The sequence below is a fragment of the Phoca vitulina genome, unplaced genomic scaffold (genome assembly GCF_004348235.1).
Source record: "Phoca vitulina isolate PV1807 unplaced genomic scaffold, GSC_HSeal_1.0 scaffold8, whole genome shotgun sequence".
NCBI lineage: Eukaryota > Metazoa > Chordata > Mammalia > Carnivora > Phocidae > Phoca > Phoca vitulina.
Window position 1 is genome coordinate 63,847,480 of NW_022589711.1, and position 24,390 is coordinate 63,871,869.

General features: G+C 39.6%; 1 protein-coding gene across 2 annotated transcripts in view; it reads right to left on the minus strand.

Annotated features, from left to right (window-relative positions):
- Positions 1-23,303, minus strand: part of KCNMB2 (potassium calcium-activated channel subfamily M regulatory beta subunit 2) — a 231,519-nt gene extending 208,216 nt beyond the window's left edge. For both annotated transcript variants that reach the window (XM_032407172.1, XM_032407173.1), the window contains exon 1: positions 21,078-23,303. The gene's annotated coding sequence lies outside the window, so the exon portion shown is untranslated. The remainder of the gene's footprint in view (positions 1-21,077) is intronic.
- Between the last annotated feature and the right edge of the window lie 1,087 nt (positions 23,304-24,390).

The following is a 24,390-nucleotide window of genomic DNA, read 5'->3' on the forward strand; positions in this document are numbered from 1 at the left end:
GTGTGGCGACTGAATTATTACAGTTATCTCTGTATTCTATGGGCAATTTAAAATTGGCTTGGGTTAAAATGGGAAACTTCACACTAGTCGTAAGAAACTCTTAAGAGACACGGCAATTCAATCTGGTTCACATAATAATAGCAATAAAGAAGAAACTGAACATTTTTTTCCCCTCTCTTGCAACGAGCTAAAAACAATTTTCTTATTAATCCTCACAGAAGAGCTGCAGCCATTTTTCTCACTGAGGACCTTAACCATAGAGGTCATGAGGCAGAGTGCATAGTGCAGAGTGCTGGTGTGGGAACAGAGGACTTTGTTTCAGGGTCCCTTGGTGGTACTAACGTGCTATTTGGTCTGGTTGAGTCACAGAATTCTCTGAATCTCTGTCCACTCATCATTTAAACAGGAGGAGTTGGGCAAGGTGATTTCCAAGATGCCTTCATGGGCGGGTTCTAAGTGATTTCACAGACATTGGAGTCTACAGCTTAGATTTTCTCCCGTTTGATACCCCTGCTTAAACAAGTCTTCCTTAAGGCTCTGTAACTTTACTATTCTTCCAGATCTTTCCTGTTTATAAATTTTCTTTTTTCTTCTCCTTTTCCTAAGAGGAATGGGAAAGACAGTAATGCCTTTTTTTGTGTGTCTGGAGGTCACCAACCAAAAAAGATAGAATAAGGCAGTAAATGGACAGTTACTTTATTTATCCTTGGTGGAATGCTATGGTTGTTTGGGATTTGAGGTTTCTTTCATGACGTCACTCCTGCCCCTTCCTCCAAGTGTCTCACATTCTACTTTATCAGACTGAAACCATCCATTATTTCTTTCAAAGTTCTTTCTTCAAAATGTTTCTATTCTTAATTCATCCTTTCCTTTCTCCTCCACCCCAATACAAACATAACCCATTTTAGAGGAAGAAGAGCACCTTTGACATCCAAAAGCAACCTTTATTGTGGCCTTAATCTAATGTCCAATTTTTCTGAGTCAGTGGTTCTTCTATCTGGATACATATTAGAATCACCTGGAAGAACTAAGAAATAATACAGGTGCCCGTCCTACCCCAAAACAATTTAATCAGAATCTCTGCAGATCAGAACTAGGCATAAGTATTATTATAAGGGTCCTAGGTGAGTTTAGTGTTCAGAAAGGGTTGATAACCAGTGCTCCAGGGTCTTAAAACATTAATTAGCCTTTATTCTTCAGTTGTAATCCATTTTACTGGCTCCTTCATCAATCTGCAAATGTGCTCAGCCTTCTGTTATCTTAATAAAAACACCTTCTCTTGTCCCTCAAGCAATGATTCCATGTATCATCTTTCCTCCCACTTTACCCTCTCATTTGTTCTGCTCTGGGGTCATTCCTGAAATAGCTTTCTTTGAGGTCACCACAATGGCCAAAATAGTCCCTCTGTCTTCACCGTCCCCAGGCTCTCTGCAGGGCCTGACATTCCTGATCATCATTGTCCCTGTGAAATTCTGTCTTCCCTTGGCGTCTGTGATTCTGAATTCTCTTGGTTTCTTTCCCAGGTCCCCAAAGGTTCCTTTAAAATTATACCTCAGAGTGGCCCTAAAGTGTAGCTGCTTCTCAGTTTTATCCTAGTTACTTGTAAATTCTTGATTTGTTCTTTCCCCCAAGTGATTGCCTAAGTTTAAATGATCACAGTCGTGAAAATGGCTCTGAAATCTACATGCCCCTCCTGAGTTGCAATTTATATCTCACAAGGAGACATTCTTACGTGGATGTCTTTCCTCCATTTCAAACTCAACGTGTTCCAAACCAAGCTCATCCTCTTCTACCAATTCTATTCCTTCTCTGTGATCCCTCAACCAACCCTGTCTTCCCAGTTTTCTGGGCTTAAAAAGTATGGTTATCTGTCATGTTTCTCTCTCTTATTTAATCCCCATATCCCACAAATCCCCAAATTGAATCTTTCTTCTGTCATTTATAAGACCTCTGTTTCTCCTTCTCACTTCTAATTCTTATCCAAGCCCTTGTCTTAAGCTACAGATCAAATATCCAGTCTTTTATTTGCTGTCCCAGATTCCCAGTCAAAATTAGCCTTTCCTTTTGTGGTGGTCCCAAAGCACTTTGTGGGTCTAGTATGAAATTTAGCACATTCTGCTTTTTACTACATCACTGTGTGTACAGTTTTCATTACTTAATTGTAACTCCTGAATGTCAGAGACCATATCCTTTTGGATGGAACTAATATTAAACCTAGGGACTTAAAATTTATCTGAGTAAACCAGACACACACACATACACACACACGTACAATACAATGGAAGTGGCTATGCACCATAAAGTTTAATGGTGGCACAAGGCTTTGTGAACATAGGTGATACTTTTATCGCCATGACCAGTTTGAATTGATCACCCATCATACCAACACATATTTTATATATGCCATTTCATTCAAACTCCCAACAAACTTGCAAGGTCAATATTATGACAATTCATTTTATAGATGCAGAAACACACTGAAAACATGAAATGACTTGCCCAAGGTAACACAGCTAATAATGGAAGAACAGGGGTCAAATCAGATATAGAACCTCATAGTCTTCACACTGTGTGTGTCCCTCAGATTCAGTCCTACCCTGTGCTCACACACTGTGAGATGATGGGCCAGGGAAGAAGAGACTTGGCTAGGGAAAGTTACGTGGATAGTGAAGAGCTGTTTTATTGCTGAAAAATAGTAAGATGTTCTGCTTGTTCTTTCTTTTGACTCTCATCGCTCTTGTAATTTCCCAATTGTAGAGTGAACCTGAGCAGCAGGCAGTGTGGGGGGCTTTCAGAGGGCATGGAGGAAGTCACTCTTTTGCTCTGCCAGCTCCTCTGGTCTGTCAGTCCATCACTTACATCATCTCTTTCCTTCCTGAAGGCACAGTCTCTAACAAATACCAATTAAAATGACAAGAACTGGGGCGCCTGGGTGGCTCAGTTGGTTAAGTGTTTGCCTTGGACTCAGGTCATGATCTTAGGGTCTTGAGATTGAGATCAGGCCCTGCATCAGGCTCCCTGCTTAGCAGGGAGTCTGCTTCTCCCTCTCCCTCTCCCCTTCCCCTTGCTTGTGTGCTCTTTTTCTCTCTCTCTCTCTCAGATAAATAAATAAAATCTTAAAAAAAATAAAATGACAAGAACTTTGGACTTGGTCATATGTTCTGATCAGCTGACTCCTGAGAAAGAATTTGTTTGACAGCCTCATGAGGTCCTCTCCAGACAACTCCTGTTCATGATCAGGTCACTTGCAAAGGGCAGGGGCCTGGGTCCTTCACACAACCCCCATATGCCTTTGGAAACTCAGCAGTGCTTTCTTTGAAGTAGTCATAAGTATTAGTCTGCAAACAATTTGAGGGCAAAAGAGCCTGTCCTCTAGTCTTTTTATTAATCTTTATATCTTCCTAGGCTACTGACTCTGAATGTGAATAATACTTATTTCATGGTAATAGTGTGAATTTGAGTTCTTTATTTTTAAGGAGAAGCAAAAGCATAAGTGCTTCCTCTCGAAAGGGGCCCAATAATTGATTGTTCACAAGAACTGAATTAAACTGATTTGCGGTTGGGTCATTTCTACATCAGAGGAAAAGGAAGGGATTGTTTTTTCTAATAAGGTTCTGTGAGACCCTGATAAGAAAGAAATGTTTTTTCTTTAAACATAAATTTTTATATACTCTCAAAATCTTACTATAATTTCAAGTTCTATTCTGTAACAACAGATGAGGAAAAGGTATGGTATTTTGGTATCAGTTGTAGTTTCAAGATCTGCCTCTGATAAACATTTCAGGTTTGAAATCTTATAAGTTCATTCAAATTTACCTAGGACCATAATGCTCTGAAAGTTGTTATTTTAAAAGCAAACTGCTTTGGAATTTCTTGGTAATGGTAATTAAGAGTATAGACTCTGGAATCAGGATTGGATCATCTGAGGTTGAATCAAGGTCGTAACACTTACTAACTGTAACTTTGGACAAGTTGCCAGACCTCTCTGTGCCGCAGTTTCTTTATCTGAAAAATAGAGATAATAAAACCTATTCATAAGTTTGTCAACAGGATGAGATGACAGAGCATAGTGCTTGACTCATGAATAAGTAATCAGAAGATGTTAGCCATTATTAATTGTAATAGTTTCTGATAAAATAGCTTGGCTCTGGCATACTCCTTTTCAATGATTTCTTCCAATTATCTACTTTTTCTCCACCTACCCTTACTCCCTCTCAAGTTTTCATTTTGGGGTAAACCAATTTGAACAATGCCTGGTAATAAAAGAATCTCTGAAGCTATCAGTAAATGCTCATTCCTATCCTCAGCCAAGAACTCTGTCCCTTTCTGTCTCTGAGGCACTCTCCCCATCATTACTTGCATTTGAGTGGCTTGCCCATACATCTGCTTTTTTATTTTGTTTTCAACAGGTCTTCCTAAAAGTCTGCACTGGCCAATATCTAGTTCATCTTGCACGATTTTTTCATCAAATCCTATAAGCACATCTAGACCAAGACTAGCCCCAAACTGGATTTCTTGTTTTTTTTTCTTCTTCTTTTTTTTCCCCCTAGCATGGTGCCAGATGGCACTCAGGTTATGATAATAAAGGAAATCTGTTTTCTTCCTCATATTTTCTGTCTCTGTCATAAATCTTAACTGAATTTAGATGAATAGTAATTTAGAAGTTCAATTTTTAGGTGAAGATTCAGTTTGAATTTCACTTTAAATTTTTATTAAAAATGATTTGCTTTTGCAAATTGAATTAATTCAATGTCATTTTAGTGGAAGCGTTTTGACAAACAGTGATAAAAATCCAGCCAAGGTAACACTTTGGCATAGGGCAGTTTTGTTTTGTTTTGCTTATCTTTATTGAAGAACTACCAGTAAGAAACTCCTTAGCTCTTATTATGCCTTTGAAACATGGATAACATCAAACTGCACTACCTAGGAAAGAAGAAAGAAATCTGAACACCATTAAAGGTGCTGTCAGAATTGACTGGTATTTATTCACAAATCTAGCAGACTACTGAGGCATAAAATGTGTAACTTATTAGGTCATTGCTTCCGAATACAAATTATAATAATTTCAGGGTAATAGAGTGTTTAAATATCTACAATTTAAGGGAAGCAAAAGCCAGGAAAATTATTATCTTTGCTTGAGTTAAAACAGTTACAGACTACATCAAAACAACAGCAGCAACAACAAAAACTTACAGAAATGGGAGGACCTGTGATCCAAAATCTACCTAAACTAAGGAAAGGTGATTTTATAGGAAAGCAGCTCAAGTACTACATTGGTGAGATCAAGGCTGATTTGGGGAAAATGGGGTGGGAAGGAAATAAAGCTTATAATGCCACTGCTCTATATTAGTTTATGGAAAGTATTATGCAAAGAGAATTGGGACATAATTTATATTTTATCAGAAATGGGTTGTCAACCTGAATTATCTGAGAGATTGGTGGCAGAAGGATGGAATCACTTTTTAGGCTTTGTTATTCAAAAGCTAAGACTGCAGGAAAATAGAAAAACAATTTGATGATATGTTAAGGAAAATATGTGAGGTCTGTTACAAAACATTGTGCTCATTTGCTTAACTCTCCCTTCCCTTTTGCTCCTTCTCAGTATGGAAGCTTGTAGTGGGAACAGTGTCAAATCATTCTTCCACAGTTAGCATTTAGAATCATATCTGTAAACGTTGCTCAGCATCTGGATAAGGGCCAGCACTGTGCATTAGGGGTTTACTTAGTGGGTAAGGAGAGAGCAGAGATAGATGTTAATCCACAGGAAAGCAGATTGTCCTGGTCAGACCTGTGTCCATGAGTCATGTGCTTCCCTCTGTTTCCTAGGGCTCTGGGCATGACCTCTTGGGACCTCACAGTCCAGGCCTGTGCAACTGGGGCCCGTGCAGATTGGCACCTGAGCAGAAAGTATGTCAAATGGCCGTCAGGTGTCAAATTTGGGAGTCAGCCTGGCGTCAGCTTGAACTCCAGCTTTGCCACCTACAAGTTGTGTTACCTTGGGCAAACGCATTACTCTTTCTGAGCCTCAGTTTTCTCAAGTATAAAATGGGAGTAATAGGAGCACTTGGGTCTTTCTGAGCTGAAAATGAGAAAATGCTTAGCAAATGCCTAGCATCATGCCTTAATCTTGCTAGGGGTTTCTCAAGCTACAGGTGACATTATTATGTAAAGTGCCTATCACTTACAAAGTGCTCAGTAAAGGTCTTGTTAGCAGTGACCATATCAAAAATGAGCAGCTATTTCTCCATGGTTGTTGCCCCCCAAATCCTCTCTGGAAAGGTCCATGTCTTGGTGAAGCAGTCTCCAGAAGCAGAGGTGATGTGTTCATAGTGAAGTGAGGCAGTGTGGCTTGGGGTCTGGAGTCAGAGGAACTGGCTCAAAGTCTGGCTCTGACGTTACTTGTGGTGGGACTTGGGACAGGCCTTTTAGTGTCTTTGAGCTTTAGTTTTCCTGTCTTAAAAACCTCCATTTTATGGTGATGCCTCCTATACTGAGTTGTAGGACTCAGATGAATTCTGTGTGAATTCCATGTGTAACGTACAAAATGAAGTAAGATGCAAGTTCACCAACTACCAAGAAGCCCTCATGACCCTCCTTTCAAAAGAAAGGGTATCTAAACCACTCTTGCATCCTTACTGGCTCTTTATCAACTGCCCTCACTCTTGCTTAACTTTTTGAGGAAAAATTCTTCTAAAGAATGGCCTGCTTCCTCACCATCTGCTCGGTCTTTTAATGATATTGAACCTAATTTTGATGCTTAACCTTGTTTTGGAACATGAGCTCTCATTTCACCAGTGAATTCGTAAAATCCAAATCACAAATACAAAGCCCTCCCTATTTGAACTGTTTGTAACATTTGACATGATAACTCGCTCCCACCTTAATCATAACAACAGGCAACATTTCTTGAAAGGCTACTTCCTACTGCACTGTACTAGCCACCTGCCTCTGGGTGGCAGGTATTAAGGCTTCACTTTATTTAGGAGGAAACTGAGGCACAGAGATGTTAATTAACTTGCTCAATGCCGCAGAACTGCCACGTAAGTATCAAAAAGAAAAAAAAAAGAGAGGTAGATTGGAACCCTGTTAATACTGATGCTTCTTCTTGGAGCTTTATCCTTTTCTTAGCTTTGATTTATAATCTTTCTCTGTGAAAATTACCCAAAGCACTGTGTACCTTTCTTATGGCATCTGTCTCACTCCTAACCCCTGGAATGTGATATATAATCTATAATCTCTTCGAGGACATCCTTTAGCATAACGCCTTGTTGGGACAAATTATTTTTTAACAAAGTGAGCATTAGACAAAGACTCTTTCCTTGGACTGATAAATCTGAAGAGTGAACACTAAGTAGGAACGTGAAAACATCAATTCCTTCCTGGCTCATATATAAACAACGTAACACTGACTTTCTCCAGCTCAGAGTTCCCTTAGGGTGAATTGGTCAAGAGGTTTCTCCTTACTATTGCAGGGGTAGAGAAACAGAGCTGAAGCGCCCAGATGTGTACACTTTGTTTAGAAGTTGCATTTGGAAGCCTCATTGCTGTTCTGATTGATGACAAAAGATCCCAGGCAGGGGAGGTATAATGTGAGTTAGATAAACTCTAGGTAAGGTAATGCTCAGGAGAGGAATTTGAGCAAGTTTGTGTGATGCCCAGAAGGACCATAAACAAGAGACAATGAGTGTTGTTACATTTCCTGCTGACCTTTATTTAACAGAACTTTCGTATTAGAAAAGAGCTTGCTTTAGCTTATTCTTAAAATTGCTGTTTGTTCACCTGCTTTGAAAAAGGAACAGGCAAGAGTAAGCATGGAGGTAGATTAAGAGTTTGCCTACTTGGTGGAGTGTTCTCTTGATCTCTTTTCTAAGATTATAATTATATGAATATAATGAATATATATAATATATACATAATATTATATAAATATACACATATATATTAGGCGAAGGGGCTGATATATGAAGTAGATGCAAGGCACAATGTGGGACACAATGGTATTTTAAAGGAAAATGTACTAAAATATAGGAGGACTGCTAGATATAATGAAATTTTGATTTTTATAAGTGAAAATAATTGAATATAAGCAATTTCATATGGTTCAGCTTTTTACAAGATACCTCAACTTATACTGACTCAAATCCTGTAATGTAAGTGACACTATCCCACTTAACAGAGACGAAGCTCAGAGAAGTTAAATGGTTTTCCCAAGGGCAGGCACTAGATGAATTTTGAACTCAGGTCAACTTTCTTTCTACTCCATAAAAGTATCTTTTTATAAATGTGTCTCTTCATGAAATTTGAAAGTAGAATTAAAAAAAAAAAGAAAAATGATGTATGTGTATAACTATGTAATAAGTAAGTAGCAAAATGTAAAACCTCCTGAAAGAGCTCAAATCCTGGAGAGGTCCCCTCTAGCTTGGGGGACAATGAATGGGAAGGGAGAGGGAAAATGGAAAGGGTTGAGAGAAGGTTCTATCCAGAAGGTGACATTGGAGAGTGGGTATGAGTTTGACAGGTGGAAATGGAAAGGGGGGCACATTTCCTGGGTGTTTGAAGTGCATTGGGCCAAGGGACAGAGGCATGAGGATGTTGTGATAGGTATGTTTGAGGGGTAGCAAGTGGTACAGTTCAGTTGTAATATAGGGTGAGAAAGACAAGGTAAAGATTAGCCTGGACAACTTGGAGGACTGTGATGATCTGTCCTGTTGGATGAGACTTGATTTGCTTGGCCAAGCAATAGCCACTGAAGAGCTGTGATGACAGAAGTTCCATGATCAAGGTCATGCTTTGGAGCTACTCATTAGGAAAGGCTAGAGGGAGAAAACAGGGTGGGAAGAGATTAGAACAGTTTTTTCTTTTTCTTGATAATTTATATATGATTGATCTACCCAGGATGTTTATTAAAGTTGCAGGCCTTACCCAAAAAGATTCTGATTGAATACAGGCCACATGAACTGGTATTTTTAAAAAGCTCCCCAGGTAATTCTTCTGCTAGAGATTTAAGGATAGAACTTTGAAAAAAAAAAATCAGACCAAAGGCAAGGAGGTTGGTGAGCAAACTATCATAATAACCAAGGTGTGAGAACAAAGGGGCTTTATTCGTATAGGGAGGAATAAAGATACAGACACATAAGATTTTTGAAGGAAGACTCAATAGGACTTAGGCCAATTGGGTCTATAGTTGGGGAAGGATTCAAAGAATAGTTGGCTTTAGAAGCTGGGCCATCAGTAGCACAATGAATAGAAACCGGAGGCAGAGTAGGTTTATTAGGTCTTACTAGGAGTTCAGTTCTGCCAAGTGAGTTTGGAAGTGTAGACAGCAGCCATAGGGAAATGTCTACCAGGTGGCAGGCAATGTGGGACTTGGGTTGGGGAGCAAGGTCACAGTTGAAGAGATTGTTTGGGATGAAAGTAGAGACAGCATTTTCTTTTTCTTTCTTTTTTTTAAGTCTCATGCTTTTTTTTTTTTAAAGATTTTATTTATTTGAGAGAAAGAGCATGCGAGCAGGCGGAGGGGCAGAGGGAGAGGGAGGAGCAGACTCCATGCTGAGCAGGGAGCCTGATGAGGGATTCCATCCCAGAACCCTGGTATCATCACCTTAGCTGGAGGCAGACGCTTAACTGACTGAGCCACCCAGGCGCCCTGAGGCAGTATTTTCAATTACTGAAAAGTATAACAAAAAATAAGGAAAGGAAAAAGAGGATCCAGCAAAGAGGAAAGATAGGAAAGAACTGTAAAGTAGGAGGGACCTGGGAAATTAAACATAATTAAAATCAAGGAAAGAGAGGATTTCAAGAAAAAAAAATCAATCATTCTGTATTATATATATAATACACATACACACACACATATATAAAATATAAAATGACTGAGGGTCATGAGGGCTGTGAAAAAGCCAAATTGGGTGACTTTTCCTGCAATCACAGGAAACCAATGTGGTCATAATTCATACACCAGTGCTTTAAAAAAAAATGAATGGGGAGCAAGGAAGTGGAGGTGGTAAATATAGACTACAATTTCAAGATGTTTTTTGATCAAAGAGAGCTCTAGTCATGTTCCAGGGTTCATAACCTCACCATCTATCCAGTTACTCAAGTCAGAAATCTAAAATTGTCCTTGACACCTCCTTCTTTACCCACGTCCTCTCGGATTTAGCCCATCACCAACTCTCTGATAAGACTTCTTGAACATGGCTCCTTCTGGCCACTTGTCTGCCATTTCACTGCTACCTGGTCTAAGCCACCCTCATCTGGATTATTACAATAGCCTTTCCATTGACTTCTCTGTATCCACTTGCTCACCTCCATTTTGATCACCACATTGCAGCAACTCAATGGCCGAGATAGCTTTGCAAAGCACAAATATCTTCTCAGCTTCCTGCTTAATACCTTGGATGACTTTCCATTGCTTTTTGCATAAGGAGCAAACTTCTTCACAGGACCTGTAAGGGCTCACCTAGCCAGATGCTTTTTTCCCTCTTCAACCTCATCTTTAACCACATGCTGCTTAATCCCTGTTCTCCAGCCACACTGGCCCTTCCTCAGAGCATAGTCCCCATTTACTCTCTGTGACAGGCTTCCTTTTTATCTCATTCATTAATTTAAAAAATTGATTGCCTTTTGCTAGAGTGCAAGCTCCATAAGAGCAGGAAATTCCCACCTTCTCCCACCCCTCACCCTTTCCCACACGCAGGTGTGACACTTGATAAATGTTGAATAAATGAGGGTGCCATGCTTTAGCCTTGCACATGCTTTTTCTCTGCCTAGAAAGCTTTTCCTCTAATCCCTGCTGCTTTCACACTTGCTTTTTCTTTTTTTCCCCCACTTTCATGCTTTTTCATTTAGCATCTTAGTCCTTTCTTTTTCAGAGAAGCTTTCCCGGATATTCTTGACTACACTAATGTCTCTAATTAAATAATCTCTTAGCACTTATTACATTCATAATTTTACATTTATTTCTGGGACTATTAGAAAAATATCTTTCTCATCCAGGACTGTAACCTCCATGGTTGGGGATGAGGTCATTTGTGAGCTGGCTCAACATTGTAACCCCAATACCAGACATAGCGCCTAGTCCACAGTGGATACTCAGTAAATATTCATTGAATAAATGAATGGGTAGTTGAATGAATGCAGACATGAAATGAGGACTGATCAATTAAAGGCTAGCAGAATGGAAAGTAGATTATAGATTTTTTAATGTGGACACCTGAGCACATCAGTCTAGGGTAAGAATCTTCTTCCAGTAAATGAACTAAACACCATATGAAATCGAAATTACATGCAAGGCAACTTTTCATATAGGCATATAAATCAAAGCATATCTCCTATTTTTTATACCATTTTTTTCACAGTTTCATTTCAGCAGACACTAGATCCACTTGTCAGGGGGGAAATTGGCCTAGAATATTGAGAAGCAGGTTGTAACAGACATTATTTTTTTATGATTTTATTTATTTGTTTGATAGAGAGTAAGCTCAAAGCAGGGGGAGTGGCAGGCAGAGGGAGAGGGAGAAGCGGACTCCTGCTGAGCAGGGAGCCTGATGCGGGGCTGGATCCCAGGACCCCAGGATCATGACCTGAGCCAAAGGCAGACGCTTAACCAACTGAGCCACCCAGGTGCCCCTGTAATAGACAATCTTTGGCTAGTTTTCTTTGTACCAGGGCTATTGTTATCTTTTATACACCCAAAGAGATCTTCTCAAATTTGGTAACATATTATCTAAGCCATCCTTCTCCTTTAGATATGAACTTTCTCTCTCTCAACTTTTTTTTTTTTATCATTCCAACAGAGAATTGAGTCCTGTACTGTTCTATTTTTATGTTTTTAAAGCAAATAGTTACCTTGAGTTGTCTACACAGAAGCCCCACATGACTGTTGCCAAGCACCACACAGGATCAAATAAAACTGCTAGGAAGTGAGGTTAAAGCAGTCATTGGTTATTCCCACAGAGAGGAAGAAACAGGATCAATCCCGTTAGAGTTTTGCCTCTAAAGTTAGGTATTATTTTCTTCCAGATGTCAGGTTGTTTCTCCCCCCGCCTTAATTTCTTCATTTGGAATATACCAGGAAATGAAGAAAAAAAAATCCAAAAAGTCAGTGGCTCCAGATTTACTACAGAAATACAGTCCCTCTGAGGAAATTCCAGTTCACTTTGATGGAGCTACCAATCCTTCAGATGGTCAGAAATTTTCGAATGATTGTACAAAACCAAGCTCAAGACATTCAAGAATTATCTTATGGGCAAGATTTACCAAGTGCGGGGTGTCTGGGTGGCTCAGTCAGTAGTCGGTTAAGCCTCTGCCTTTGGCTCAGGTCGTGATCTCTAGGTCCTGGGATGGAACCCCACGCCCTTGGGCTCCTTGCTCAGCAGGGAGTCTACTGGAGAATTCTCTCTCTCCCTCTCCCTCTGTTCCCCCCCTGCTCATGCTCTCTCTCTTTCTGTCAAATAAATAAAATCTTTAAAAAACGAAGATTTACCAAGTGCTTCTCTCTCTACCTCATGAAGTGCTGTATGCAGCGCAGCCAGAAGGATCCTCTGCATCTATGAGAAGCAACAAAGACTCTAGATTTGCCTTTTTTTTTTTTTTTAACTTCCTAAGAGTTTCACTTTGAAAGATAGTTTACTTTTGTGGATAAGAGTTATGGATACTAATAAGGTCAGATACTTGACCTTATTAACTTTCCAGTGAAAAATTTAATAATTAAAAGACTTAAAAAAAAAAGTCTAACCAAACTCATTATTTATAAAGTCCTGAACTATGTCACATAGTACAATGGAATTCCCCAGACACATGCAGTGTCATAAGGGCTTTATTTTGACAAAGTTCCAAATTGAATCCTCCTTCGGTAGAAGCCTACGTGGATTGGTTTTATAAATTATTTCCAATTACAGAGATGTCTGTGAGTAATATAATTCTATGGATAAACAGGCAACATCAGAACTCACAAACCCCCTTTTCCTTCCTGTTCCTTATATGAGAGCCCTGTCTGCACCACAGTGCACAAAGGGGATTCAGTGCAATTAAGATTTGTGTGGTTTCTAGAACCTTACATCTCCAGTCAAGCAGCCTGGTAAATAATGATAAGACATTTACCTGATTTCTGTACTACGGCTCTACCTCAGGGAATAGGGTGAAGAGAGAGAGTATATCAATCAAAAAGTTATTTTTTAAAAAATCATATATATTTAATACAGCTCTGTTCACCTAAGAACTATAAAAATGTCGTATCTGCTCTCAAGGAGTTTGCAACCTAATTATCTGGGCTAAAAATTATACTTTAAAAATTAGTTACATATTTTACTAGTTGCCTGACTATTCTTATTTACACACTGAGTGGGTTTGTTGAAAACTGAAAATGAGCTTCCATGTCCAGAATATTCTGGAGTTTTAATTTCACACTCAGGAATACACCAAAGTGACAAGGAACCTGCATGTGGGATTCATCTGACATTTTCCCTATTTAGTACAAATGCTGGCAAATGTAAACCAAAGCCCTGCTGTCTGGTGGTATAAGCATCTTCTCTCTCTTTCCTAGGAAGTCAGCAGGCTTGACATTTTGACAGCTGATTTATTTTTCCCCTCCCCCTGAGCTGAAAATCTCACCCAGGCTCATCTGTCACCCTGGCTTTGATGAGGGAGGGGGTTAAGGTGTTTGCTGTCTGAGGCTGTCACACTTGAAGTTGGCTTCAAATGAAAAGCTCCACCATACTCTTTAGAAAGCCAAGGTAGTGGCTGTGGGCAGACAGAAGAGCAGAGGAGGGATGGGGAAATAGTCAGCCAATAGAAGCCAGAGAATATGAAGAGAAGAGATGAAGAGGACAGGTAAATGAGAAGTTAGTAAGCACAGGGCAGGTCCAGGTGCATGGTTTATTTGTCCACTTGGTCATTTACCCTTCTTAGGTCAAACTGGACACTAAGAAATCTAGCATAGACCTCATTCATTCCTTCCTTCCTTCCTTCCTTCCTTCATTCATGAATTACTTCTAGAGCATTAACTACTTGCTAAGAACTCTACCAGGCCCTGGAAATACTGAGATGACTATGACCCAGTCCTTAACCTCCAGGGACTTAAAATTTAACTGGGGAGGAGGGGAGCAGATTAGTGAACCAAAGATCACAGCACAGTGTGCTAAGGGCCATGGCAGAACCATGCACAGAGTGTTCTTAGAGCAAAGAGGAGCAATATCCTGTGAAGATTTAAAACACAAATCAAACCTTGAAAATCTGTGACATTTTAATGACAATGGCACATCCACACTGTTGGAGAGAGGCAGTACTACTGGGACCAGTTGCACTTAAGGAGGTGAGTTTGAGAAATGACACAATATTAAAGGAAACGCAAATGCACAAATGTGATCATTAGTGATACAAACCGACCTTCAAGAATCTGAAATTGGAATTGTTTGGTGTCAGATGATGTTCAGAACTGATGAAAGAAAAATTTAGCTTATGTAGTAGATTCGTATTTGAGAATGTCTTCCAATAGTTTAATTGGAGGTGCTAACTTTTATTAAGCAATGAAAGGAAATTGAATTCCTTTGTATTAAGAAATTGGTAATGTTAAATCTAGAATAACTGATGATGCTAATTGCCAATTTCAGGCATGTCTCTCACTGAAGTCCTATTACGTGATGTGTTCATGGATCGGTTTAGAAATAATAAAGCCCGGGTAGTCAGAGTTGGAGTGGAGACAGGAGTATTGAAAATGGAGCCTGATAAAGCTGAGGGGAAGCATTCAGATAAAGTTCTTTCTTTCTTTCTTTCTTTTTTTAAGATTTTATTTATTTATTTGACAGAGAGAGAGAGCACAGACAGGGAGAGCGGCAGGTAGAGGGAGAGGGAGAAGCAGGCTCCCTGCTGAGCAAGGAGCCTGATGCCAGGTTGGATCCCAGGACCCTGGGATCATGACCCAAGCTGAAGACAGACACTTAACCAACTGAGCCACCCAGGTGTCCCAGATAAAGTTCTTTTAACATGAATCTATAAAATTGGGTTTGTATCTCAGAAAAGCTGGTATTTTCTTGATTTTTCCAGAATTGCTTCTTGCATTTTGGATCTAATCAGAAATGAGCAAATGTGAATTATTTCCAGAAATTCTGTTTCTGGTGCTGGCCAGGTGCTCAAACACCTTGAGCTTTTACGTGATACCTTAATGCTTACATGGTTCTTAAATGGTATCTACGGGCTGACTTTAGCAGCATGCGATGCCAAGAAATAAGACCTAAAGGACATACTTGAAACCAAATCTCTCAGTGCCATGATATATATACAATGTTTAAAAGTTTCATTTAAGATAATAAATAAAGGGAAGATAGGTACTATGTGTTATGCACATGCATGGTGTTAAGAGCTATGCACAGACTTCCCCATTTAATCTTCACAACCCCATAAACGATGTGCTATTTCTACCTATGTTTCTGCTGAAGCAAAGGAGGCTCAGGGAGGTTTTGGCAACTGGCAACGGGCAGAAGTGGGATTCAAACCAAAGTCTTCAGGGCTGTGAAGCTGGGGTTTCAACATTCCCTTATACTGCATGTCTAAAGACTGAGGTCTTCTTAATGAGTAAATTAGTGTTCATTTAACTTGTTTCACAGGAGTTTAAATCTCCTTTGTGTTTGGGGAAGGAATACATGAAGCACCCACATTGTTCACAGAGGAAAGAAAAATCTTTTCTTCAGATTCTGCCTTTTAAAAAATTCCCCTAATTACTGGCAGCCTTTAGTCACTAAATACATTAAAGAAGGTTAATCTGTCATTCTATTTGTGAGGAGTCTCTGTGGCTAAAGGGAGAATAAATTTCGATAGCTTATGAGTTCTTTGACCTTGAACAGTTTGAGTAACTTTTACACCTTAGTTTTCTTGGCTGTTCAGTGAAAAATATAGTATCTACTATTTGAGCATACTGTGAGGATAAAATGACAATAACAATGAGAACACTATTACTTTTTAAACATCTCCTCTGTGCCAAGTACTCTAACGAGGCACTGATTCACATGATCACATTTAATCTCTACTCCAAAGAGGTACCAGTGAGGTAACTGAGGCTCCGTAAGATTTTAAAAAATTGCTCCTAGTCACATAACTATGAAGTAGAGAAGGTGAGAGTCAGATCAAGCCTATCTCTTCCTACAGCCTGTACTTGTCTTAGACGCTGTGTCCTTTTCACGTCACACAACTTCTCTAGAAATATTGGACTTTACTATTTGTACCCACTTTGGACTAAAAGATTATTTGATTATACTTTAATTATTTGAAGACATGTACTTTATGAATGCTAGAGAGGTCACTATTAACAAGACCGTGAGACTAACCATGCTGATTCTGAGAGCAATGAATGGAATGTAAATGGAATGTAAATGATTCCTATTGCTAAATAAAGTACTGAGACTTGTATGCTCAGAAAGGGGTATTGAGCCCAATTTTATCTTCCAACCTGGTTTTGCCATCCTTTCTCTCATCACTAGCAGAGAACAAAGAAAAATATAGAACATGTTTATGTCCATAGTTATTTGTACAGATCTGTGAAGATGTCTTTTTGAAAAAGAAGTCATCTTCAGATAAGATGAAGTTAAGGCAAATTGAATTTTTATTTGCTTTGACATAGATTGGAATCAGTGATGTGATATTTTTTTCCCTCCTGTGTAGAGAGGAGAAAGAAAATCATCTTGATAAATCTCCTTGACTTTCCTCAAGGTGTTCAGTATCTTTCCTCTTTGGAAAAAGCAACAGGGCATTTTGACACGGCTCTGACCCTCAGGTTGATAAACTTATGCTTGTAGCCTGATGCTACCAAGATTTTGACGGGGACAAATATTCAGTTCCTATATTCATCAGTTTATTCATTCGACAATCAATGCTATAGATACATCTGGGAACACAACAAAGTCGCTGTTCTCATAGAGTTTACATTCTAGCAGGAGAGACACAGACAATAACAACTCAACATATAGTAAGTTGGGGGATAATTTGGTATGCTATGGAGAAAAAGCAGGGACTTGGAATAGGAAGCATGCAAGAGGGTATGATTTAAAAGACTTTTAGGGAAGTCTTCTTTGATAAAGGGACATTTGGCAGAGACCTGAAGAAAGTGAGAGACTGAGTCATGTGGCTGTGTAGGGGAAAAGTTTTCCAGGTAGTGGCCATAGGCCCTGAGGTTTGAGAGTACATGGCAGGCTCAAGGAAGAACCAGAAAGCCAGTGTGGCTGAAGTAGAGTGCTAAAGGGAGAATGGAAGGCAAGGGGTGAGTGAAGAACCCTGGACTGATCACACATAGCCTGTGGACCACTGTGAGGATCTGGCTCTTATCTGTAGTCAGATGGGAAGATGTTGGAGGCTTTCGAGCAGAAGATACTACGATTTAACTTCAACACGGGAACAGCCACTGGTGTTGGATACAGAATAGAATGTGTGGGAGCAGGGGAGACAGAAGCAAAAGCTCAATGAATGGTGAACGTATTGCTATAATCTGATGGTTGGTGGTAACTTGCCCAGAGTGGTAGCAGTGGGAATAATAATTAAATTCTAGGTACAGTTTGAAGGTAGAAGCAATGGGATTTTCTGTTCCATGTGAAGGGAAGAAAAGATTCAAAGAGCATTCCAAAAATTTTCTTCTGAGAAAGTGGAAGAATCGAGTTTCCATTTCCATACATAGGGGAAAATAGGAGAGAAGGACATTTGGTGTGGAAATTCAGAAATTCGATTTTGAACATGTTGTGTGAAATGCCTATGAGATATTTAAGTAGAAATGTTATATAGGTAGTTGAATTTGTAAGTTTGGCGGTTAGGGGAAAAATCCAGGTTAGGGATTAGAATTTGTGAACTCTCTGTGTATGGTTAGTTTCTAAGGTCTTGAGATGAGGTTGGAGTCATTTATGAAGTAAGTGTAGATAAAGAAGAGATTTACAGTTGAGCCATGGACCACTCCAACATTTAAAGATTTAGAAGACAATTAGGAGCCAGCAAAGGAGATTGAAAAATTCTCTACCTATAAAGTAGGGAGAATTACACACACACACATACACACACACACACACACACACACACACACACACTCTTTCTGGTAAACCTGGGTTAAGAAGTAGGAGGCATCAGTTTACTAGAAAGGATGATGCCAAGTTTTTGTGATGTGACAACCAAGAAACCCAAGGAGAAAGGGGCTCAGATAGGGGAATAGCACTTCTGCCCAATCTTGCTCGGACCAACAAATGACTTTAGAATTTGGGGTGAAGATAAAGTGGATGATATGAAGTATGAGAATGGGGAAAAGATGGCAACATGGTTGCAAAAGGAGATAAAACTGCATAAGTCTCCTTGTGACTATTAACATAATACCTGCTTTTTGAAAAAAATTAGTAACTATAAGTAAATAAAGAGAATAAAATGCACCATTAATACACACTAAGAGAACTTCTAACATTTTGGTATACTTTTTTTCTAGTTTTTTCATACACACATATGTATAAAAATTAGGATTATATTGTATAGACATTATTATAGTCTTTTTAATTTGATATAGTAACAAGACTATTTTTGGAAGATTCATTTTTTATCATCTTTTGGTAAGAGGAGAAAACTGATCAAAGAGAAGATTGTGTTAGCTTGAGAAATGTCTGGTCCAATATCAACCAATAAAGTAGAGTATGAGTGTGTGTGTGTGTATATGAGAGAGACAGAGAATTAGGGTGATTGTGGACTTGGTGAATTGTATCTTGGTGACTGAGACGTTGGCTGTGTTACCTCTAGGGACTGAGAAAACAAGGCTGACTAAAGCTTTGCTTATTTTTTATGTCTGGGTGGATTCTGGACTTGTTTTCTGGATAGCTGGAGAATTGTTGGTTTTTCATTACTAGACTACAGCACAAACTGAAAGGGAAAAATATGTGTAAATGCTTTGGTTGATATCTACCAATGTAAAGAGGTAATGAAATTAATTTGCGATACAAAGTAGGTTGTTTTGACTCAATTACTTAGTTTGGTTTTCCCCACATCTTACAAAGAAAATAAATTCCATATTTCCCCTATGTTTTTCATGTTGTGGGTCCAGTCTAGACACATGTACCTTGAAGATTTAATATGGGAATTTTTCCATAAATCTGTGAAAATTGTGAAAAGTCATTTTAGTTTATCAGTAAAGTGTTATGAGCACGATGACAGCAAAATGATTTTTCCTATTGACAACTTTTATGGCACAGACTGATTCTAAAATAAATGCTTGATGAGATTAGATTCAGAAGATATTGGCAAGACGAGAGCCAGTGAAAATCTCTTTCAAATAAATATAATTAATGAAAACAATAGAAATAACATTCAGTTGTAAACTTCTGACAGCAGTATGTAAAGTGTGTGCGTGTGTGTGGGTGGGTGGGTGTGTATTTCTGTTTGTGTATCACAAGCTCTCTTGTTATGTATGGGTTCTTGATTGGTGAGCACAATTGGCTAGAGGATGGGACTTTACAAGGTCAAGGTCACACATTCCACTGGCCACATAGAGGCAGAAAACTATGTCACAGTCATCAATTGCATCAGAAATTTTATACAGTCGTTTCATGGCCATGTATTCTTGGTCACAAAACAACTAGACAAGAGAGTTGGGCTGGCTCAATAATATTAATCACACTATTAGGAAAAATAGGCATACAACTTTAAGCATAGATGCCATACCTTACAGGGCAATGATTTCCACTTTGTGAATGGCAGAATATACACAGACGCTCACAAATGTACAAACTCAACTGCATTAGACGAGAGAAAAAGCCCTACTTAGCCTTAACTCCAATATTTAGCTGAAAACAAGCATACCATAACTGTCTCTCACTTTTTTCCTAGTTAATACTGCATTAATATCAAAGTTTTAGAAGAATATTAACATTCTTTTATAAATATACCATTATTCTTTGTATCTTTATTATTCATTATAATCAAATCAGTGCATCAGAATCTAGGGTTTTTCAAAATCTAAAGCAACATCTTTACATTTTGGCGTTTGGGAAGTCCATCGGGGGAAATAGTGCAACAGCACCGAGAAATGCACTCACTACATTTCTGCCACTTCGCACTGAGGGTCATATGCAATGACAAATGCTGAAACTTGCACCATAGATCAAGTTGGGGAAACATTAGTTTCTGACCATTGCATTTTTGCTTTAAAAATCTCAGCCTACGATTTCCTGACGTTGCCTTTTCTGATCGAGCTATACCAATCCCATAATAAAGTATAGAACAGTGTAAGTTCCTCTGCAAACCCACTCACGATCTGCTCGACTTTGGAACCCAACTGCCCTCTCATCTTTCAAGGAGAATTGTGCTTTTATGGTATTCGTTAAAAAAAGGAGAAGAAAAGAAAAAGGTACAACGTCAAGTCCATAACCTCTAAGGAATCACTATTTCCATCTGCAGCCTGGCAATAGCCTAAAAGCAGGAACAGGAAGAGAAAGCCCCTTCTTTTAATCTAAAACTCTTGCAAAACCGTTAACACAAACAGTGTGGATCAGCCTTTCAATATGCAAAATGGACGATGGTACCCAATTTTCTTTGATAATAAATTAAATCTGAAGTAGTTCTCTATCGGGGACATCCGTTGTAATCTTTCAGTTTCCCCCTTTAAAAATTAGATGCTGGCTATCAAAGCACGTTGGCCATGGGAATAAAATATTTATCTAACAGGTTTCAAGTCTCAACGACCACTTCCTCTTCTTGATTTTTCTTAGACCTTTATGCCTCCCACCTACCACAGTCTTCCCTCAACCCTACTGACAGCCTAGCTGGCACCAGAGATAAGAAGCGAACTGTTTTTTCCGTGACCTCTAAGCATTCTACTCCAAGGGAAAAGCAACGTGGAATGCACACTCAGCAGGCTACGAGCCCGGAGCCAGTTTGTCCTCGAGGCATTTCTGCCATAAAATCTAATACTATTCACTGTGTTTTGCTCTAAGCTGATCCGTCCCCCACTCCCCTCTCTCTCCCCTTCCTGCTCTCACTCCGCACCTGGCTGCAATTCTTGACCCACAGGCACACAGCAAACAAAAGCCCGAAACAGCAACAGATTCCTTTGTTTTACATGCAAATCCTACCTCCGGTAGTTGTCACATCTTCCTCAAAAGCCACGCTTAATTTTTAATGACAGCGATCCAGTGCAGTCCTCCAAAGAGCCACCGGTAATCATCATTGCCTCGCGTGCCTAAAGCCTTTCTGGACCATTAATGTCACAACCCTTGCTAACTCATAGCTTTAATACTCTCTGCTCAAAATGTCTGAAAGAGTTTGGGAGGACAATAGGAGTGACAGGCACGCTAGACAGCCATGCTTGAAATTAGTTATCAGAAGCTCCGTGAAAGCTGCTTCATACTGTTTTTAAAGCGTGCAGGAGGTAGGATTTATTAGCCTATGATAGGCATGCTGTTTCTGTTTTTATTAAATACTGTAATAGGCTGTCTGTTAGCAATGCTGTGATAGGTCCAACATCACTTCCCACTGCTTTCGAATTCTCATATTAAAAAGGGAGAGAGGGCTCAGACTTCCTTAGGAGACCGAGGCGGACACCACCCTGCCTACTGGATCGGATCCAGATCCTCTATAACTACAGGGGAAAGAATTCCTTGTGCAAGTGCTATTTTTATGTGGAAAGTGAAGTTGGGAATAAACACTTTAGGGTTCCCCAGACAATTCTCTCACTCCCAGCAAGGGACTCCTGCTCTCCCCAGTTACAAAAAATAAGTGTTCTCTGGAGTTAGATAAGAGAATCAGTCTCTGTAGGAAAATGTTCCTCATCATTGCTGAGGAAGGATTCAGGGTATGCCTAGATGCCAAAATCTCAAATGATGTATCAAATGGGCTGAATGGATCAATGGGCACATTCATTATTTCAGGCTAACTTACAGAGCTTTGTGTTCCTGTTTGAAGCAATCGTGTGTTCACTTTTGACAGCAAAAGTGCAAAGAACGAAGGGTGAGTGGAAGGGGAGGGGGTGATCCATGCTGGCCAGTCGTGGTCATGGAAGATGGAAGGATTTCTTACCATTGGTCAGAGATGAGGCTGGAAGTGCTACTCAGAAAAGTTGCTAAGTACTTTTCCAATAGGGAAACAGAAAAAAGTTCTTGGTAGTTCACAGTAACAGAGAGAATGTGTTCTGCTTCAACTACCTAGATTTTGTCCTTTTTTTCCTACTGTTCTTTCTCTCCTCCTGCTATCCCAGGAGCAATAGTTATGTAGTAGTTGCTATGGAAACTGAGTGGTCGCTCCAGCAGAGGGGCTGAGGAAGGGCAGCAGATGGAAAGCGGACAGAAATGTACTATGGCTGGCCTATAGAATTAAAAATAGGGAGTGATTAATGAACACACAAAAACTACTACAAAACAAAAGCCGGAAGGAATGATTGTAAATCACCATTATTTAATTACTGGTCGTTTTGTTATCTGGAAGTACTATTACGATCACAGCTTCCATTATTAGATTATATGTAAGAACTGAATATCTGATAAAAGAAAGATACTTTTTTTTTCTCTCTCTTTTTTTTTTCTTTAAACTCCTGGTTGTCAGTTTGAATATGCCTTGATTGTATGTGAATTTTAGTTATTTCTTGACTGGTCACAATTTCTGCTCAGGAATAAAGTGTGATTTAGTGGGAAAATCTCCTTGTATCACAAACTGTAAGCATGTTTCATTCTGAATGAACATCCTTGTAGTGGTTTCTCTGAAGCAAAACCCAAATCACAAAATACTGTAATTTGAATTTCAATAACCATTTCTGCTCCCGTTATGCTGGTAGGACAGAGGAGATTTTTTTTTTTTTTTAATTTTTCACATTTGCAGTTCCTCAAATAGGGGGGAAAAGGTTTTTTTTTGTATTCCGGGTCCCAAACCTTCCACCAGCCTCGTGATCATGCAAAAGAAACTATTTCTTACCAGAGTAATTAAAATTTCACGGTTGTAAGGAGTCCGGGGAATACAAAATTTTCGTCTTTAGTGCCTCAGTTTGTGATTGGAGTAACTGACAGCACTGAAGGGAGAACACAAACATTCCAAAATAAAATTGTTGGGAGGCCATTCTTCAAGATTTTATGCAAATCCTCTTCTTAAATAGGCAGGCATATCATCCAAAAATTTGTAATGGAAGGATTATTTCAGGGGGAAAGGATTTATGATATTCTCTTAAAAAATGAGAGGGTAGTATTATAAATTGAATATCCCAATTATTTTTTTCAAATGTCAGAAAGTATTTAATGACAACATATGACAACCTAAACACCATTAACAACACCATGTATCATTTGTGGGGAGGGAGGGAGAGAGAGAGAGAGAGAGGGAGACAGAGGGGAGAGGGGGAGAGGGAAAAAGAGTGTTAGAAAACTCCCCAGTTGAATATTTCCCTCCAATTCTATGTATGGTTAATTCAGGAAGTAGCTGCTGCTCCTACAGGAGACAAATAGGTAAGATTTGGATCCTGGGATGGAGGGAGAGGGCTGGTCTGAGGGCAGGGATGGTTAGTGCTGCTTTAGCGAGGTTCTGTCCCTGGCAGAGCAAAGATTACACGACTTCTCTGAAGATGAAGGGGGATTACTGAAAGGACCCATCAGATGGGAGTAGGGTCAGGTGCAAAGTGGTTTGTTGGGGGTCCTGGAGGCAGAGCAGAGAATGAGGAAAGGAAGCTCAAGGGAGGGAAAGAAGAGGGAGAGGGATCTATGAGGGAGGAAGGAAGGAATTTCTTGAGGTGGCCTGATGTCAGAAAAGGACACAGGCTTTGAAATAAGGAGGCTTGATTTCGACCCTCAGTTCTGTGAGCCCGTTTGGGGTCTTGTGTAAAATGCGATGCTAAAATGGCTGTTGTAAGACCACCATGACCATGACAAGGGACATGACGAGGGAGGAGTACGGCTCTTTGTAAACTGAATGGTGAAGTAAGTGCTAGTTCTACCTGAGCAGCGAGAAGGAGGGGCCAGGAGGAGGAGGTCGTATAGTGGGAAAGAGGAGGAGTGAAGGAAGGAAGGGCAGGAAGAGAAGGAGAGAAGGAGGTGGGGCTGGGGAAGAGAGTGGTGGGGGGAGTAGAAGAGAAGTTTTCCGGTGGACTCATAGAAGATAGAATTTCTTGTTTGCTTTGTTTTCTGGATCACATGCCAATAACTGCTGTTGCATTTTGGTTCTCCCCCTATAAAAAAGTTTCAGATAATAAAGTGTTCGGAGCTCATACCTTTTTCAACAACAGAAAAACTTATGCTGAACTTGTTGAAAAGCATGTTCTACCATTTCGGAAACAGCTGATCTGAGGATTGAATTTAGTCATTCTTAGCATTGTTGTTTTGGATGGTTCCCTGGAGAATGAAGTTTGGGGCAGCAGAAGGCAGGAACTGGAGTGATATTTCAGAGCTATATTGCCAAACACATTCAGCC